Here is a 20,221-nt window from a genome sequence, read left to right as displayed (position 1 = left end):
GCATGAGTTTGTAGACAGGTTGTATTTCCCTCTATGGCTCCTTCTTTTTTATTCTGCCTTAAACCACACAACCTTTCACACATTCAAGGCAATGTTTAAAAAAAAAAACCCAAAATATCATGGAACATTTATCTAGCTAGGTGCAAATTTCAGAGGGAAGTTAGAGCAATATGTTGGCTAAGGGAGAACCAGTGGACATAGGTTTCCTTTGCTTCAACTAGACACATTAAGATGCAGTGAGGGAACTAGATGCTAGCTTGATTATTAAATCTCTAGACACTAAGCTGAGAATTGGAAGACTTTATTCTTTATATTGCCAACTATTTTATTATATTAGCAAAGGAAAAATAAAACTATTATAGCTTAAGTAGTTTGTCCTATGTCTGGGCAACACCTTCCCTCAAACTATCTTTAATGGAGGGCAGACTTGTAGAACATTATTAAAAACAAAACAAAACTCTGTGGTTGCATACACTTCACAGACCTGAAGAGAATCAGGTGAAATCAATAGAATTTGGGGTCTCCTTTTTTTTTTTTTTTTTTTTTTTTTAATCTGGCACACATGACGACTTGGCCCAGGGCAGGAGTCTTATAAGGCTAGGTATGGATTTGAAATATTTCTCAACGAAGTAGATGTCTTTCTGAAGCTCGTGAAATTTCAATTTTTTATTCACTTGAGGAAAAGCTGAAGGATCAAACCATGGTTTAACTTCCCAAGCACAGTGCAACAAGCTGGTGGAAGAGCTAAGACCAAACATCTTTTGAGTTTGCCTGACTTGTCTGAAGACACGAAGGAGCTGTTCTGTTTTGGGTTGTTGAAGCTGAGGCTGACTGACCACTGCGACCCAGCCAGTTTTAAGAATCATTTGTGGAATGTTGTTGGAGGGCCTGAGCACTCTATTACAGAGCTAGTCCCTGTGGGCTCCATCAAACAAGCCAGGCCCTCCCAGTCACTGCCTCAATATGGCTTCACAAACGAGAGTTCTTCTCCTCGTAGCTCAGCTCCAGGTTGAAGAAGGTTTAATTGTGTAGTTCCCAAGTGAAAACCCCATACACCTTGACTCTCCATGGGAATGGCCCCTCTTCTACTGTCAGACTACATATTTTGGGTGGCTCTGACTATTCTTCATGCTTTAAGTTTGGGCACCTTCATGATTTGAACAAGAATGTCCCCCATAGGCTCCCGTATTTGTACACCTATTCTGAGTTGGTCAGAGTTGGGGAGGTTTAGGAAGTGTAGCATTGGAGGAAGTGTATCACTCACTGGGTGTGGGCTTTTAGAGCTAAAATCCTCTCACCACTTCAAGTTCATTCTGTTTCGTGCTTGCTGTTTAAGGTGTGAGCTTCCAGCTTCCCGATCCTGGCTGCCATGCCTACCACATGCTGCCTCACGTGCTGTCCGTACCATATGAACTTAAAGCCTCTGGGACTGTTGGATGCTTTCTTCTGTAAATTGCCTCGGCCCTAGGGTTTCATCACAGCAACAGAAAAGTAACAAATACAAGAACCCAGGAAATTACACTGGACTATATTAATCATTCGCTCAGGGGTGGGCTCAGTCAGAGTAAGGAAGACACGGGTTTCAAAAACAGCTGAAGAGAAAATTCTTTCTGTTAAAGCTCTTAGAGGGACTAAGAAAATAGCCTAGAGGCTCTGACATCTATTTTGCCATTATTCTGGGGATCTGGAGAATGCAGCCAGTAAAGGGAAGGCAAAGCAAAGCACAAAAAAATTGTTTGAGCACCTGGATCCAGGCATGCCTGGGGCCAGAATGCCCTTAGATTTCTCCTTTAATGTGCCAATAAACTGCCCATACATCCTTACTGCTGCTTCAGCTATTTCCATCCACAGTACCACAGAGCTTTGGGTAACATATGTCCAAATAGGCACCACAAAGGCAGCATCATGTAGTCTTTTCCAGGTTTTTGGGCATATTAATCAATTTTGCTCTTTTAAGGAAGCTCTTTATTTCTCTTCCTAAAGCTATACCCAAGTTCTCTGGTATGACCCTGTGAAGTTCTTACCCTTGGGAGGGGGTCTTTCTCCTGACGTTGACCTTCCTGCTGGAGATTTCTTGCTCATCCCACTGCTTCCATTACACATAAAAAGCCCTTCTCTTAATAAACACATGTCTGCGTTCTGCAAGGCTGGCAGTTGGGGTAGAATCTCCCTGTTGGAGGGCTCAGCTGGACCCCAGGCCTCAATGCCTGGTCCCCTGATGTTTGTCTTTCATTGATATCATTAAAAGAGTCAGCGTGTTTCCTCACAGGCTTATGTTGAGCAGATGAGGGGAACAAGCCACCCCACCTCCTGCTTCCTCTGACCCACCTCCGCCTCCGCCCGGCCTTGCATATACAGTGGCACAGTCTCCTGCTGTCCTCTGACCATAGAGAACCTGGAGTGGACAGAGTGGGCAGCTGGCACCACAGCACACTCCCATGATGCATTGCTTCTTTTTCTCGTTTGTTCATTGGATGACCACTCCTTTTAGCTCCTTGCTCAGCTTGATCTTGATACTATTTTAGTGATTAAAGACGACAGAGTTGAATCCTCTCCCCACAAATTGGAAGTATCATCTTCCAACGTCACTGCACTTTTCTTAAGGAGTCCCTGAGTATAGCATTGCTCCACAACAGAGTAATTGCAACAGGTTCTTGATGAGATGCCATTCTCTGTGGAACTTAAGTCATGTGTGGTGCTACCCACTTCAAAATAATTGTAGCAGGACAGACTCTTCTGGAAATTCTAACATTAGGGTCACACCAGTGGAGGCGTATCCCAAGAAGTTGTAGGATTCTACTATTTTGGAGTTGAACTTTTTTTTAAATAATGGGCCTAGTTATGTGCCTATTGCTCTTAAGATAATTCTGGTACACAGCTGGACCAAGTTCTCTGATTTTTCAAGACACAAATTGCTGACATGGTGTGAAGTTGTTTCAAGCTCATTTAGTACCACACAGATTCTTGCTTTTATTCTGTAATTGTATTTCAATACTTAGTTGACCTAAACTAAAGTAACAATGATTTTTTTACTTGTGAACCCGATATCAGGCAGTTCCATTTTACAGGGTGCCAACAGGCAGGGACCCTGTGACAACCCAAAGATCCAGAATGTCTGTATTCTCATAGTGGCAGTTCCTACTGGTCTCCAACTAGAAGCTCAAGTGGGCCTGTAAGTCAAGGTTCTTACATCTTCTCCACAGCGGCCTCTTCACATGGTGGCTAGGGCTTCCTTTTAATGTGGTGGCTGATGGCAAAAAGATCCATTTTTATGTGAATAAGACTCATTGTGTCATCAAAATGCACTATCTGACCAAGCCTGGAGTTATTATGAGGGAAAAGGATAGGAAGGAGTAACTCCTTGAAGATATATCATAGGAACATCAAATTTCAGTCTGTCACTTTCTTCTTGTGTTTCTAGGTAAACAGCCTGATAATTATGGTGTGGTGATCCAAAGACATAAATAACATGGAAGGGCGTTTGGATATAGTGTTATATACCTGTAATACCAGGTACTCAGCAAGCAGAGGCAGGAGGGTTACATATAGTCCTGCTTGGGGCACATATTAAGATCCAGGATGGCCTGGGTAGCTTGGTGAGACCCTTTTTCAAAAATTACTTTTAAAAGAGAGGTTTCTTGGGGTTTCAGCTCAGTAATAGAAGACTTCTGGACTAGTATATTCAAAGCCTAAAATTTAATCTACAATACAGGAAGGAGAGGTAGAGGGGGAAGGAAGAGAGAGAGAGAGAGAGACAGACAGACAGACAGACAGACAGACAGACTTGTTATATGCTTATTGTCTGAGACCTTTGCTGTCTGTTTCATTCTGTTTCCCAGTCAATATCCTCTGCTTATCCCTTTTTGTCATGCAGAGTGTAATGGCTATTCCTCATTATCCCCTTGACTATATCTGGAATGAACTACAATCCAGAATTGGAGGGAACACCTGTGATCCATATCTTGAGGCTGGAAGACATAAGTTTCTGACCTGGATCTTTGTATGGAGATCTTGAGGCAGAGTAGCCATGAAAAACTTAGGCCCAGGCAAGGTAGTACATGCCTTAATCCCAGGAGACTAGGGCAAGGATATCTCTGAGTTCAAGGTCAGCCTGGGACAAAGCAAGTCCCAGATTCAGGCATGGTGATACACATCTTTAATCTGGGCCAACTCTTCTGCTGGAAGCCTACATAGGGACGTTAGAAGAAGGAAGACCCTCTCTTCTTTGACTGCTTGCACTTACTTGCCAGCACATCTGTTGGTACCAGCATCTACAGAAGAGCAGCTCAAACAGCCAGCCTTGTTGGACTGAGCAACTACTAGATTCTTAGACTTCCCATCCACAGCTGCCTATTGATGGGTTAGTTGGACTATAGGCTATAAGTCATCCCAATAAATTCTTTTAATATATAGAGAGATTCCATAAGTTCTGTGACTCTAGAGAACCCTCACTAAGACACAGATTATCTTAGTTAGGGTTTGATTGCTGTGAAGATAAACAATGACCATAGCAACTCTTATTAAGGAAAAAATTTAGTTGGGGCTGGCTTATAGTTCAGAGGTTTAGTCAATTGTCATCATGGCAGGAAGCATGACAGACAGCATGCAGGCAGAAATGGTGCTAGAGAGGTAGCTGAGAGTTCTACATCTGGATGGACAGGCAGCAGGAAGAGAGAGTAACACCGGGCCTGGCTTCAGCTCTGAACCCTCAGAGCCCAGCCTTCTTCTACACTTCCTCCAACAGGGCCATACCTACTCCAGCAAGGCCATATCTCCAATAATGCTACTCCCTATGAGTCTATGAGGGCCATTTTCATCAAACTACCACACAGAGGCTGTCTACCAACTGATCGCATTACTACATAATTCTACTAGATAATTTAATTTCAATCTTTTGTTGTTTTCTATTTCTTCCCTAGGATTTGGTAACTCAGGGTGAGTTTGTGAATCTATAATTCTTGGTATGAATAATTTTTCCATGTGGGTGAGTCACGTAACAAATTTAAAAATCAAGAAGAAAGAAAATATTTATTCAACGAACATCTTTCCAGTTTCTATGTGTTGTGCCTTATGCTTTTCCAGATCTTTTTCATTCTGTTCTTACTCATAACAACACTAGAACATGCTCACCATGACCATAAATTCTGGTAACTAACTGGGAAGTTACTGAGATCAAAATGAATCATGGCTCAAGCTCAAATAGCCAACAAGGTTACCTATGTGAGACACTAGGCTCCCCACATATGAATGACATGTGTGGTAAGAAAGGGATTTCAACAACTGCTGTATCATGAGTTGGGCACTGCGGTATATGGGATCCCATGAAGAACAAACAGGACTCTGAAGTTTATTCTGAGTAGCAATATTAACATGGATGATAGGAGACAGAACAGCCTTCCTTAGAAAGAGCAGAGAGGCTGAGCTGACTAGGCAAAAGGAAGACAATCCTTAGAAGATGAGATCAAATTAAAGCATGCTAGTCCTTGATATCTTACAACACAGTCAACTGTAGAGCCAGCCAGCCATGCATTTAAAATATTTAGAAAAAAAGAAGTGTCTGTGTTGAACTTGTACACTTTTAAGGAAAAAAAAATCCATTCCTGAAGTAACAGTCTAATTACAATTTAAATCACTTTTGCATTTTATTAGCTATTATAAGTAACATGGAGATGACAAAGTCTGTGGGAAGATACTGTAGGTTATATACAAATACTGTGACATCTTATTAAAGATTTGAGCAATAATGGATTTGAGGGATATAAGAGAGCACCCATAAATCTCTCTCTGTTACCAACAGTTGATTATTTAAACGCCTTTCTTTCAGCTACTGGAGATGGAGCTGTGAGCTGTCGCCAAGAGCTGTTAAGGAGATTGTGAAATACCAAGAAAGTCTCAAAGGGGAATAAAGTCTACATTGGGAAGGGCTCTTATCTCCAGCGGCCATATGTTCTAAACCATAACAGTTGCTTATCAGAGGCCTCCATAGCTATGACACAACTAATATGTAGGGAGTTGGTCAATCAGACACAGAACTGAGGACTGCCACCTGCTGGCTTGCCTTTCCAAAGGCTAGTGTGCAGGGAGCACTAATCGCCACTCTTGTAACTCATCAAGCACGTCTCAGTTGATATACAGATCACATGCTTAAAGTTGTGCTGAAAGATATTGATTGAATTCTCAGACTTAAAAATTAATGCCAAGTCTGAAACAACATACCTGTTTTGTATGACATTGCTTGGAAATTTCTGAGTCACACCCGGCAGCATGTGTATGCCCAAATCCTAGAGCCAGGTCCTTGGGTGTTGAAAGACATTGCTGTGCTTAGGGGTAAACCTGTCATCATGGCTGTGAACCCAAGACAATAAAGAACTTGTCTGAATTTGATGGCCAATTAGAGCATTTGTTTCCATGTTTGTTTCTTTTACAAGGCCAAGTTCACTGTCAGTGGTGGATAGGAGCTGATGGTGGTAGGGGATTGGTGTTTATCCTTTCTGTTGTTCTAGAACTCTCAGGAACTGGTGATTTGAGAAATGTTTTTATGTTTGTTTCCCCTTTCCTTTCTTCATAGCCTTATGATCCAGTCAGACTGTACTGTTCTATTGCTGCGAGGAGATACCATGGCCAAGACAACTCATAAAACAAAGCATTTAATTGGGGTTTGCTTACAGTTTCAGAGTTTTAGTCCATTATCATCATGGCAGGGAGAGGGGTAGGCAGGTGTGGTGCTAGAGAGTAGTCAAGAGCTACATCCTGATTTTTAGGCCAAGAGAGAGAAAGACTGGATTTGGTATGGGCTTTTGACCCCTCAAATCCTGCCTCCAAACCAGTAAGGCCACACCTCCCAATCCTTCTTAAACAGTGCCACTCACTCGTGACTAAACATTCAAATATATGCTCCTATGAAATCCATTCTTATTCAGACCACCACGTATATGTATGTTTTAAACCACCAAGTCCAAAAAGTTTATTTAAAAGATGAGTTCTCCATAAAGTCACCTTCTATCATCTCCCATTCCTAAGCTGGAGGCCATCTCTCCTTCAGGAGTTCTTATAAAAGAACACTATAAAGTGATCTTCTTGTGTCTTACACTGTCAAATTTGTTTTGTAACTAGTAATTATTTGTCCATCTTTTCTTCTAACTTAAGAGCAAAATTCTTGTTCAAACAAATTTTCTCTCATTTTGGTAAAACACTTGCATCTTGTAGGGCTTCAGTTAACACTGAACGTGGATAACTGGGAGAATAGGTGACTGTATACATGCATAAACTGCAACACACTTTTGTTGTACCCTCAACTCCGGACTGTTACACTGCCTGAACTTTGGGAATATGAAAGGCACACTACTATAAAGTAAGTGATGCTTTTTATTCCTGTTTGAAACTTTTGTCCGCATCTCAGTTTTCTTACACTGAGCTAACACGGACAACGTGCAAACTTTCTGCCAACTCCTCTCCGCTGACGTCAATGACAGCAGGCTGAAAGCAGTCTTCTTCTGCTTTCTTACTCTTACTGTGACCCCTTAGAGTTCTCCCCCCCCCTTCAGGCAACTTTAGGCTCTATCTTAGTAAGCCTCAGCCAGAGTAAAGGAAATAGAAGTAATCTCCATAAAGAGAATGCCTCTTTGTCATTTTAAGAAAAACCATAGAGATTTCTTGATATTACTGGACACATGTATCTATCTATATTGTGTGATTATTTTTAATTACTGTCACACACACACACACACATGTATTTATAGTTTTTATTACACTTCTTTAAAAATGTTATATATGCATGTGTGTGTATGTAGTGAAGATATATATATAACTCTTAGCAACTCCTTTGAATGGCCAGGCTGCCTTCTGCCCAGTCTCATTCTTTGTACAAAACAGCCTGTCTTCAGGGCAAAAGCTGTTATCTGTTTCACTATATACTGGACATATGGAAAGACTGTGATGCCCAAAGCTTTATAGCTCAAGGAGACTTCAAGCCAAATTTGTTTCTGGGGCATTCATGTGTAGATCCTATATATGTGGTCCATATTGAGTAACCTGTTTACAATTTCTTTGTGTAAAGCATATGGTAGCCAGTTGTCTTTTGCCTTGTTCAGTTGGAAAGACACATGGCAACTGCCTCTCTGGGTTTCCAGATGTGTGTTAACTGAGGCTGAACCGGCAGTGTCCAGGCGGTCTTTTATATAGGCAGCTCCAGAGCGTCCTGCCTGTGGCCAGAAGTTTTGGTTTGTTTTTGCTTTTCCCTGTTTAGATTAACGTGTAAGTTATTTATTACTAACAACGTTTTAAAAACTCTCTGATTTCTTGTATAATGAATTTGGCACACAGCTTATTAAAACTATTATTAAGGAAACTTTGTGGTAGGACATTAAAAAGAGTAATTCTGCAAGAAACCTTGGTAACTGAGAAATCTGTCCATTTGCTTAAAAATGAATGAAGGGCCAATTAGCTGTAAACTTAATTATCTCAAGAAATATTACCAGATGCTAACTAGAGGTCTTCAACAGCAAGTTGACTATTCCAAAGCTGGTATACAAGGAACTGGTTGATCAAACGCTGGCAAAGATGATCAGTTAGTGGCTCAGTCTTTCAATGGCTGGTGTCCAGGTAGCCTTCTAGACCCACCAAACACTTCTTCACTCCACTGATAAATCACCTACACTTTCAAAAAGATCCTCAAAGGTACTGATTAAAAATAGAGCCTTGGTAAATGTTTAAGAAGATAAAGCAAGTGGTCATTTATGTTTTGAATATAATCAAGTAAGAGTGTGCACTTACAAACTTATGTGGCTACTTCAATTATTGTTTGATTCCAGCATATAAGAGGGGTGTGAATCATGGTGTATGTATATGTGAGTATGTACTCAGCAGCATAGATGTGCGTGTAATATAAATAACAATACAAAGTCATGGGAGTTGTCAAAACCTACAATTTTATTATTCATTCCCCTTTGGGAAAAAAAAATGAGTGAATCTATTTGACAAATAAATGAATTTGAAGATCACGAAACTTAAATTCCCCTAGATCTGTATCTCTTTGTAGATAATACATAGGATTTACTTTTCTGCCAATGATACCTAGAAACAATATGATCCTTCTGCACAGCACCGGTGAAAAAGTTGGTTTTTAAGGCCTGAGCTGGCTTCTCTTCATTGATCTGATCGTATGGAACACCAGGGTTGCACGGTGTAAAAGAGAAAGGGATGAAGGGGATTTACTCTTGGAGGGGGTTATCTGCACAACAGCCATGCACGGGAAGACAGAACCTGCGAGTGGAGACAGGTAAGTCTGCAGTGCTTACTTGGGACCCTGCTCCTATAGGCTTACACCCTTTTCAGGCGACAGTAGTAAAAACAGGACTGTTTTCTGGCTAACTGTTCTTATCTAGCTAACAGACTGGCCTATCTGTTTGACAGCTTTTCTTGCTGCATTGCCTTTTTGCCTATGATTGTAAACCACCTCCCTTCATTTTTTCCTGGTTGACTGCACTAGATACTTGGGCCGGCATCCTATTCTTTGAACAGACCAAACTCTTTTCCCAGCTCAGGGCCCTGGGACTTGCAGTGTCCTTACTGGGAACAGTGTGTTCTGGATCTCCAGAAAGCAAGCTTCTCCTCAGCATCTTGCCTTCATCTTCACATTTTCTCCGCACACTATCCATCCGAATGAGCCGTCTCTCTATCCTCTACCAGTTTCTGCCACTCACTCTATGTTATCTTTGGTTTTGCAAGTTGACCTGCTTATCTCTTGGATAACACATACATTGGCTGTTACTGGCCAGAGATGCTCGTGAGCCTCTTCTGCATCCAAAATGCAGAAGTGAACACAACAAATGGTACACAGTAGCACTTGGTATCAGTGTGAACGAGACTTTATGTTCATCTCCAGCTCACAGAGTCCATCCTTTTCCCAGCAAAACCTCCTCCTTGAAGCTGGAGGTTGGCCGTTTAGCAGTCTGAATTAAAGTTGAGGATGGCTGCTGAGAGGGTGGGAAAAAGGTAAAGAAAAACATATGATTATAAGTACTGTGGGCTTACTTAGTCCTGCCTTCCTGCCTGCCTGCGGCCAGATGTTTGTGGAGTAGAAATTGCTTTATTTATCCACAAGCTGTTAGGTCTTCCTTTTGTCATGAGAAGGCCTTTGTGTGGAGAGGGAGCTGAAACTCTGTGCTTACTCCAGTGTAGACATCTGTTCGTCAAACGAACATCTCTCCATAGACTTCAAATGGCTACTTTCTTCTCATACAAACGGAAATAAGCTGACTCTGAGGAGGTTGAGGAGAATTTCCCACCCCATCGGAAGTCCTTAAAAGGGAAGCCCTGGACATGTGCACATAATGTGCAAACAACTGTTACCCCAAGAAAGAATTATTAACATGCCCCAACTTTGATAAAAATAAAAACAGAATCATTTCCATTGATACAAACTATTTGTTTTTCAACCAGGATATCCATAAACTTCAGTTATGAAATTGCTGACAGATGGAGAAAAGTTCTATCTGGCTTCCACATGCATGCAACAGGACTTGGCCCTTGGTGGTGCCTGCTTTAAAACTGCCTTTTCGTAAGCCTGGGGTAGTTTAGGAATGGTAGCTTGTGCTGTATATCTGTCTTTAGTTTTTTACAGCACTCTCTGAGTTAGAGTCCTCACTTCACCTGAACCTCTGGCCTCCTCCTTCCTTTTCATTCGCTCATCTTTTATCTGCCCCTGAATATTTTATTTTCTTGGTGACAGCAACACTAGGCTCATGAAACATCCTTTGTTTGTTAATGGGAAGGGTTTTCTTCAGATCATGTTTTTATCATTAGTGATATTTCCTGAACATCTGCATAGTAGAAGAATACATTCTGTTCCTTGGAGGTTTTTTTTAAACTTGATTTTTAATTTTTTTTTTTTTAGAATTTTGTATATGAAAACGGTATTTATGTTACTTCTGAGCTACTCTCTTCCCTCTCCAAATCCTCCCATGTCCCCTTTAACTACCTTTTCTCTGATTCATGACCCCTTCTTCTATAACTTGTGCATGTGTGTGGTATGTGTGCGTGCGTGCTTGCGTGCGTGCGTGCATTGCTCTTTTGGACATGTGTTTAGGGCTGACCACTTGAGGTTGAATACCTACCAACTGACTTGTCCTTGGAGAAAACAGTCTTTCTCTTTCTCAGAATCTTTTGATTGCATGTGACTCTTCATCTAGGGGTGGGGCCTTGTGAGATCTCCCCAATCTTTGATGTCAAATGGTGACAGGTTTGGAAGATCCTACCCAGCAGCAGGCTACAATGTTTCTGCCTCCTCTCCTACAATGTTCCCTGAGCCTTTAGGTATAGAGATTGCATTATGGATGCATCAAATGGGGCTGGGCCGCTTACACTCTTCCTTTTGGCCAGTTGTAGATCTCTGAGGTAGCCTCCAACCACTGCAAAAAAAGGAGCTTCTTTGATGAGGTGTGAGAGCTACACCTAAAGTATCTTTGAATGAGGAGCTGAAGTCATTAATATTTAAAGTGATTATCCAAAGGAGTGTTTGATTGCTGTCATTTTGTTTCTACTTGTGTTATAAAAATAATTATATCTTTTTTCCTGTGGCCTCTTGGCTATACTCATTCCTCTTTAGTTCTAGGTATTGCTTCCAATATTCTCTGTAGGACTGATTTTGTGAAGATGAGTAATTGTAGCCTGTTTATGTCATAGAAAGTCTCTCTTTCTCCTGCAACTGTGACAGATAGTTTTGTTGGGTATAGTAGTCTAGGTTGACATCTGTGGTCTTTTAGAAGTTGAAGTACATTGCTCTGGGCTCTTCTCAATTTTAAAGTTTTCATTGAGAAATCAGCTGTTATATTGATGGGTTTCCCTTTAGAGGTGGCTTGTGGCTTCTCGTTTTGAGCTTTCAATGTCCTTTTTATTGTTCTGTATATTTAGTGTCTTAACTATGATACACCATGATGAATTTCATTTCCGGTCCTATCTACTTGGCATTTTGTGTGTTTCTCATGTCTGTGTGGAGATAGCTTAATTTGGAGAGGCTTTCTTTTGTGATCCTTTTGAAGATCTGGTCTGTGCCATTGATCTGGTAATCTCCTTTTGTGCCTATAACTCAGATTTGGGTTACTACTCATGGTACCTCACAATTCCTACATGTCTCTTTTATGTGTTTTTACACACTCATCATATCCTTTCATTGACTGGCCCAATTGTTCTATGTTATCTTTGAGTCCTGATGTTTTGTCCTCTACTTGATCTATTTCACTGGTAAGGCTTTCCTTGAGTTTTCTAACTGAGTCTTTGAATTTTTCATTTCTAATTCCACTTCAACTTCTTTTCTTCAATATTTCTATCTTCTTACTGATTTCTGTTTTCAAATCCTGCATTGTCTTTGCTATTTCATCCAGCCACTCATTTGTGTGTTCTAGTACTTCAGTTAGGAGTTTATTTCTGCTCCTATTTTTAAAAACTCATTTTCATTCATTCAGGTGTTTGCTTGTGTCCTCTTTAAATTTCTTCAATTCTTTGATCATGTTGATATTTTTTTTTTAAATTCTGTGTTCTGAATTTCATCAAGGTAATTCCCACTGGAGAACTTTTTTCTTAAGATGGGTGGCCTTTGGGGATGGGTCTTTCATGTTATTTGTGGATTTGCTATGGGATCTAGGAGTGTGTATTCCATTCACTGACTATGTCTGATATGAAATTGTAGCTTCCTACGTTGAGTGAAAATTTGGTTCTGCTTTTGCTCTTGTCTGAGTCTGTTGATTTCAGGTTGGGTAGGAGAGTGAGCAACTTTCAGATGCTCAGTGTTGATTATTGATGGGAGAGACTGGGAAGGTTCCAGTTCATTGGTAAATGATGTAATATGGAACCTTAAGGGTTACATGAGATTGCTTGGGTGAAATCTAAGAAAGTCCTCTGGTATGGCTTCCAGCTGGACTGTAAAAAGGCAGCATGGAGCAAGGGACAAGGCAGAACTCAAATGTGGCTTCTGGCTGGTCCTGGTCCTGGAGAACTCCACAGATCTGGCTCAACTGGGTCAGACTCAGCAAGAAAGCATGTAGATATGGATCACAGCTGGGCCTGGGCTTCGAGATAGGTGGCATGGGCACTGAACCTGACTCACTGAGACAGCTTACAGATGTGGTTCCTACATGGACCTACAGAGGCTTCATAGATACTCCCTGCAGAATAAGGCCCTAGGTCTTCTTTGAATTCTTTTATGTTAGAAAAAACCTTGAATGTCTCTTGAGAGTAAAATGGAATAGTTTCAAGTATAACTTTATAGAGCATTAAATAAGGCTTCTGATGAGGATTCAGCTGAGAGAAGATAAACTGGGAGATGCCCTGAAGGCATCAGTATTCTACTTTCAGAAAGGGACCATGGAAAGTAGGCTCTAAGGAATACCTTTTCTGAATTAATCACTTTCTTACTGCTATGATAAAACACATGGAAGAAGCAGCTTAAAGGACGATTTATTTTGCCTGGTTTGAGGGAAGACAGTCTATCCTGGTAGAGAAAATACGTTGGTGGAAGGTTGCCCATAGCTAGATGAATCAGGAAGCAAAGAGAACTAGAAGCCTCAAGACCAGTACCCCAGGGGCATACTTCCTCCAGCTAAGCCCAACCCCTTCCCAAAGGTCTCAAAACCTAGCAAAAAGGCACCACCAGCTGGGAACAAAATATTCATTTTATATTCCAACTATTGCACATAGAGAGAACTAGGTACCACTCATTCAAGCAATGCAATTGGGACGGCCTGTGTCTCCATCTAGGATACTGTAGGGATATATAAATAAAGAGAAAATTATGTAGGAATTTATACCATCTAGGCTAAAAGGTTACTGCCTGTAGTTCAGGAAATCACACAGATCTATGCATGAGAGTGTGATAACATCCAACTCCCCAGAATTTATGTGTAAAGTGTGTCTGTTTGGTTTTTTTGTGTGTCTGTGTGTGTGCAGTCAGTTTTCATTGGTAGTGGGAGTAGTGTTCGATATTTTTTGCTTGGTTTTCACAAAAGGACATAAGATCCCCAAAATGCACGCTAATGTTTCCCAAACTGTTGCTTCGCTGTGATGTTTCAATGTACTCTGTGACATCTTTAAGCCCTTACACAGCAGTTTGGTAAATACTGTGTATAAAATATCTCTGTTGACAATTTAAAATAACATTAATTTAAAAAAGCTTATTAACTTATTAAATATATTATGCAGCTCAGAAACATATTTTGCTACCATTTTTACAGTGAAGACTTGTGTCTTCAGAATTACTCATGAAAGTTCCACAGGCACATTCCGTTCATTGAGGTTAAGTTTCAACCACATTGAACTACAATGTGTTGCCTAAGGTCCTTGCTTCTTGCTGCTAAAAGCTTATCTTGAGAGCCTATTGTCAAAAGAATCTTTTGTCTGTGTTATGTATGAGACTTGATTGATATGCTCTGGATCTTAAATATGCTTTAAAGGCCATGTGCTAAAGATTTGGTCACCAGCCTGTGGTGCTATGCGGAGGGGCACAGACTTCAAGAGGCGGAATCTAGTTAGAGAAAGCCAGATCACTGGGGCTTTTGCTTTCGAAAAGAATATTAGGACCCAGGCCATTTTCCTCCTCCACCCCCCCCATTCCTTCCCGAAGGCCCTAAAATGAGCATCTCTATTCTACAAGGCGTACCCCAGAGTGGTAGTCTATCTTTTCACGAGCCTGCAGTAATGGAGCCAGGAGGTCTCTGTGACTTGAGACCTCTGAAATGAACCAAAAATAAGCCTCTCTTCCTCTAAGTTATTCAGGTCAAGTATCTAGCATAACAGAAGGCCCACTAACATAACCCTTCAGGAAAGTTGTAGGATGCTAGGAATGGAGGATCATCCGATCTTAACCCACGTCTAAATATATGCCATCTAATTACTCTCTTGGTAGACACTTGAATCAGTTTCCACAAGAGTGAGATCACCAGAGTAATCCCACTCTTTCCACTGCCCTATCCTGATTCTATCCAAGATAGCCCAGCAGGCCATGGAATAGAGGGAATAGCAGTGAAGGCAGGTCTAGAAGGATGTCCTGCTCTTACAGGGTAGTTCCAGCTACTACCACTCTTCCTTGTGGCCCAGGGTCCCTCACACCTTTGGCACTGATGTTTAGTGTGTCCTTTATTGACTCTCAAAGAAGGGACTCTGGCCATGCAGACCTCACTGCCAAGGTAAATGAGACATTTCATTAAAAGGGCGAATCCTCAGCCTTCTTTTTAGGAAATTTCACACAGGAATGCTTTCCATCTGATGTCTGTGGTCATGGCCACGTGTTCTCTAGGAAGGAGCCCGCCCATCTGCAGCTGTTATGGCGACGCCTAACCCAGCCACCACTGCTGAGGTGGGGTGGAGATCTGGCTCCAGCAGGGCCAACTGGAATGTCTTTCTTGGTGGTGGGACTTATAGTTTGCTGATCCCACCTACTCTGCTGGGAGCTGTAGAGGCAGCCAAATGCATGGAGATGCTGGAAAATGCTTTACAACAGTCAAAGGAAGATGAACCACGTGGGTGGTAAGACTTCCTAATCACATTCTATGTGTTCCTGTCTATCTGACTCTGTTTCCCTTTCTCTTCTCTCTTGAAATAAAAAACAGTTTGGGGTATTTGATAGTTCTGTTTTGTTTGGTTAATTTATTTGTATGTGTACATGCATATGTGTACTGTATGGAAGTCAGAGGATAACTTGTGGGAGTCAGTTGTCTTTACCATGTGGGTTCTGGAGGCTGAACTTCGGTCATAATGCTTGGTAGCAAGTGCCTATAGCTGCTGAGCCATCTTGCTGGCTCTAGCCTGGGATACTTGAAAAACTTCTCAATTTTGTTGAATTCATTTACAGGGAAATCTCCCAAAGTGTCGTGGAATTTCATATATATATATATGTATATATATATATGTATATATATATATACATATATATATACATACACACACACACACACACACATATTTGTAGAAGTTTTAAACAGTAAGCATCTTTTGTCTACCTTGTAATGCTCCTTCTAGCTTCAGGAAGCTCATCTTTAGCATTTAGTCCATACATTTTAATAAACAGTTATTGAATAACCAAAACAATGAATAGAACAGCTGCCATTATTAAAGTTCAATCATTAGGCATGCAAGCAACTAACAGTTCATTTTGGAGAAACACTTTATCAGTGTGTTGTAAAAAGAGACCAAATGTAATCTGATCCTAGAAAAATGCACAGAATTCCATTCTTTCCTGACTTGGGCAACTAAAGCAGATGCAGAGTTGATATAGGGACAAGCAGGCCCGATGCTTAAATGTGTGAGCCACTAAAAACAGCCACCACATTCCTGGATTGTTGTACTCCTTGGCTAGGGATCCAGCATTCCTAAACCCCCAGAACACATCCCCACCATCAGCCAGAAGCCAGAGCGTCTCTGCAACCCTGGTATCATGTCATGTTGAATATTTGAAACAGGGAATGATTGCCCATTTATCTTCCTCTATCTTTTTGGATGATTGTCATGGTGCAGAAAGTAGGCAGCCCACTTTAGCAATCTCCATCTGAGAGTAAGAATTCAGTCCTGTCACCAGATCTCTTAAGAGGGTAATTCAGAGGGAAATGGGAGCTCCCTTGAAACTCATCACTTAGAGATGCTTTATCTGTGGAAAGTAGGAGGAAAATGTATCAGCCACAAACCTCCCTTGGAATGTGAAGGGGTTTAACCCCAGAGCTGTATACAGAATGCCAGCTTGGAATCTGGGGCTCCCAGAGCTGCCTTGTGAGCAGGACAGGATGAGCACTGATAGACAGCGTGTTCAGCATATGGTAGGAGGCCAAAGAGCATCTGGTCAACCTCGCCCTTCTTCCATTTCTGGGAAGTAAGATTGAGACGTATGCTTCAACTGAGCTCTCTATGGTGGCTGAGCATCTTATAGAGAGATGGGTAACATATTCAGATAATTAGACTAAGTAAGACCATTTTGCTGAAGGGAAACTGATCATTTTCTACCTCAATAGGTGTTTATGCTTAGTTACTGTTAAGCTCAGTCCTAGCGGAGTGAGCTGGCCATACAGTTGATTTGAGTGGCCCTTGTGAAATGATGTGTTTTCTAGTCTTTATAAAATTAATTTCTTGTATTTCTTTCCTTCCAGGAACTTGTGTATGAGAGATCAGGGCCTCTTCCAGGCTGTGGGTAGGACTGGCATGACTGAGAACCCTGCCTTCAGAGTCCTCTGACCCTGCTCAGTTCCTACAGCTATCTCCAAGCTCTTGTGCTATGAAACCCCTTTGTTTCTCTATCTGAACTGTGGCCTCTCCCATCAACATCTTCTGACTCTCTGTTTTGTTACCTATTCTTTAAAAGAATCTAAATCTTAACCAATTCTAATGAAGAACTTTAGTCTTACTGGGTTTTTTTGCTTTGTTTTGTTTTTCTACTCAGTTATTTAAAATTGATGTATATCCAAAGTTCAGTCTGGCTTCTTAGGTCAAAAGTGTAGGATTCTGCAAGTAGCTAAAAGAAGGGCTATACTGAGACACAGCAGGAATGCTCCTGAAAGTTAAAACAGACAAGCAACATTCAAAACAATGAGCTCCTAGGGGTCCACAAAGGAAGGTGGAGTTGGAGGTAAAGGGGACTGACTTCAAACCTGGTGTCCTTTACACTATACAAGAGTGTGGATGAGAAAGTTTTGTTTTGGTTGAAGTGCCAGGGTTGTTGCTTTGTGGATTTTTCTTCCCCCACTGTCATGGAATCCCCCACTGTCATGGAATTCCCAGGTGGACAAATATTCAACGTTCTTAGCCACAAAGAAAAGTGAATCCAAACTAAACCGAGATTCCAATTCACCACCGTCAGCATAATTAACATCAAGAAAACAAACATGTTAGCAAGAAGACAGAGCTTGGGGGTGAGAGGACAAACATGCAGAAGCTGCTGGTGGGAATGTAAATTAGTACAGTCACCATGGATATCAGTGTGAAGGTCCCCAAATGGAAAAGAAGACTATTATAGAATCCTGCTCCAACGTTTATGGAGCTCTACTCCAAACAATCAGAGCTAATGTGCAAGAGAGATACCTGCATGCCCATGTTTACTCAAGTCTAATTCACAATAGTCATGAAATCGCCCTTGATGGATAAAGAAAAAAAAGTACATATCCTAAATGGAGTGGCAGTCGGCCAGTAGGAAGAACAAAATCATGTTACCTGCAAGAAAATGAATAGCATTAGAGATCACCATGTTAAGTAAAATGCGGCAAATTTAGAAGACAAGCTTCAGTACTGTCCCTCATGAGTGGAATCTAGTGAGAAACAGAAATCGTGGGAGGACTAATAAGAAGAAGGAAAAGTGTAAAAGGAAGGATTAGAGATGAGAAGCCATGGTACCAGGGACGGATACGATCAAAGTATATCATCTGCATGACTGAATTTGCCATAACAAATCTGTTAGTGAATGCCATTCAAATACATTAACACCACGCAGGAAGCTATAAGTAATATCTCCAATATGGAAATCCCAAACTGAGAAGATCTAAGTAAGTTGCAAGTGACTTTCAGAGTTGCTGATGGCTTGGAAAGGAAACAGTCTGTGGGATTTTTTTTTTTAATGTGAGTAAAAGTGAAAAAAGTGTGGACACTTTGCCCCTTCTTAGAACTGGGAAGAAAACACCCATGGAAGGAGTTACAGAGACAAAGTTTGGAGCTGTGACGAAAGGATGGACCATCTAGACACTGCCATATCCGGGGATCCATCCCATAATCAGCTTCCAAATGCCGACACCATTGCACACACTAGCAAGATTTTGCTGAAAGGACCCAGATAGAGCTCTCTCTTGTGAGACTATGCCAGGGCCTAGCAAACACAGAAGTGGATGCTCACAGTCAGCTATTGGATGGATCACAGGTCCTCCAATGGAGGAGCTAGAGAAAGTACCCAAGGAGCTAAAGGGATCTGCAACCCTATAGGTGGAACAACATTATGAACTAACCAGTACCCGGGAGCTCTTGACTCTAGCTGCATATGTATCAAAAGATGGCCTAGTCGGCCATCACTGGAAAGAGAGGCCCATTGGACTTGCAAACTTTATATGCCCCAGTACAGGGGAATGCCAGGGCCAAAAAGTGGGAGTGGGTGGGTAGGGCAGTGGGGGGGAGGGTATGGGGGACTTTTGGGATAGCATTGGAAATGTAATTGAGGAAAATACCTAATAAAGATATTTTTTTAAAAAAGTGAAAAAGAAAGTTGTGCTTACAACCCACAGAATTCCAGGTCCTGTGAAGGCACAGTGAATATTTATCCTCCTTGGAGTCATATCCCCAGAGCCGAGTAAACGTCCGTTCCATAGCACTGACTTATTTGCTCAATACTTATCAGCATATATCACAAAAGATCTCTGAATCAGTATTTTATAAGCCCATAAGCAGTTCCAGATTAAAGACATCACAACAGAATTTTTATGGCTAGCTACTAGTAGCTATTTGATCAGTTTCATCCTGTCTAGAGGATATGTGTGATATCCACACGAATCCTTTAAAAACAACAAAACAAAACAAAAAGCAGGAAACCCTTTGCCGGCAGCTGGTGCTGACATTCCAAAAGATTTCTTTTATTGAGAGGCAGATGTAGTCAACTTCTTTTGAAGTGAGCGCTTCATCTCTAACACTGTTAAGGATCCATCTTTATTACAATTTAGCTATAGGAATAGAGGCAGGTAACCCTGCTGCCCGCCACTCATGTAAGCTTCTCATAGTCTATGCTGACCTGGACTGGAGAAGTTAACTTGCCTTTTAATCTCTAATAGAACAAACCCCCCTTATTGATGTGCAAACATTAGTTTAGCATGGTTTTAGGAGCAGACCTTTTTGAACAAACCTTTCTGGATGGTACGTTTTTTAAAATATATTTATCCAGTGACTGAGTGAATGAGGCACAAGATAATAAAACAATGAGTGGGGGAGGGGGTTGTTCCTTGATTCTATTAAAAGTCAAGGAGCTTTTAAAAACACTAAATATATAAATGACAAGGTGGCGGGGAGCCCTTTCATGTTTCAGGAATCTCTAACACTGAGGCCAGCCACTTCTGTTAGTATCAGTACTGCTAAGGACCAAATAGTAGCAATATTAATCAGCAGAAAGCTGGGTGTGATTAGCAAAGTAGTTCCTAGAAGGGGAGTTGAATGAGAAGTGGAAGTGTGATGAGGAGCCTCAGATGAGCCACAGGCCATGGCTTTGTTCACTCTTCCT

Source organism: Mus musculus, chromosome 14 (assembly GCF_000001635.26).
Source record: "Mus musculus strain C57BL/6J chromosome 14, GRCm38.p6 C57BL/6J".
Classification (NCBI taxonomy): Eukaryota; Metazoa; Chordata; class Mammalia; order Rodentia; family Muridae; genus Mus; species Mus musculus.
This window is presented reverse-complemented; position numbering follows the sequence as displayed.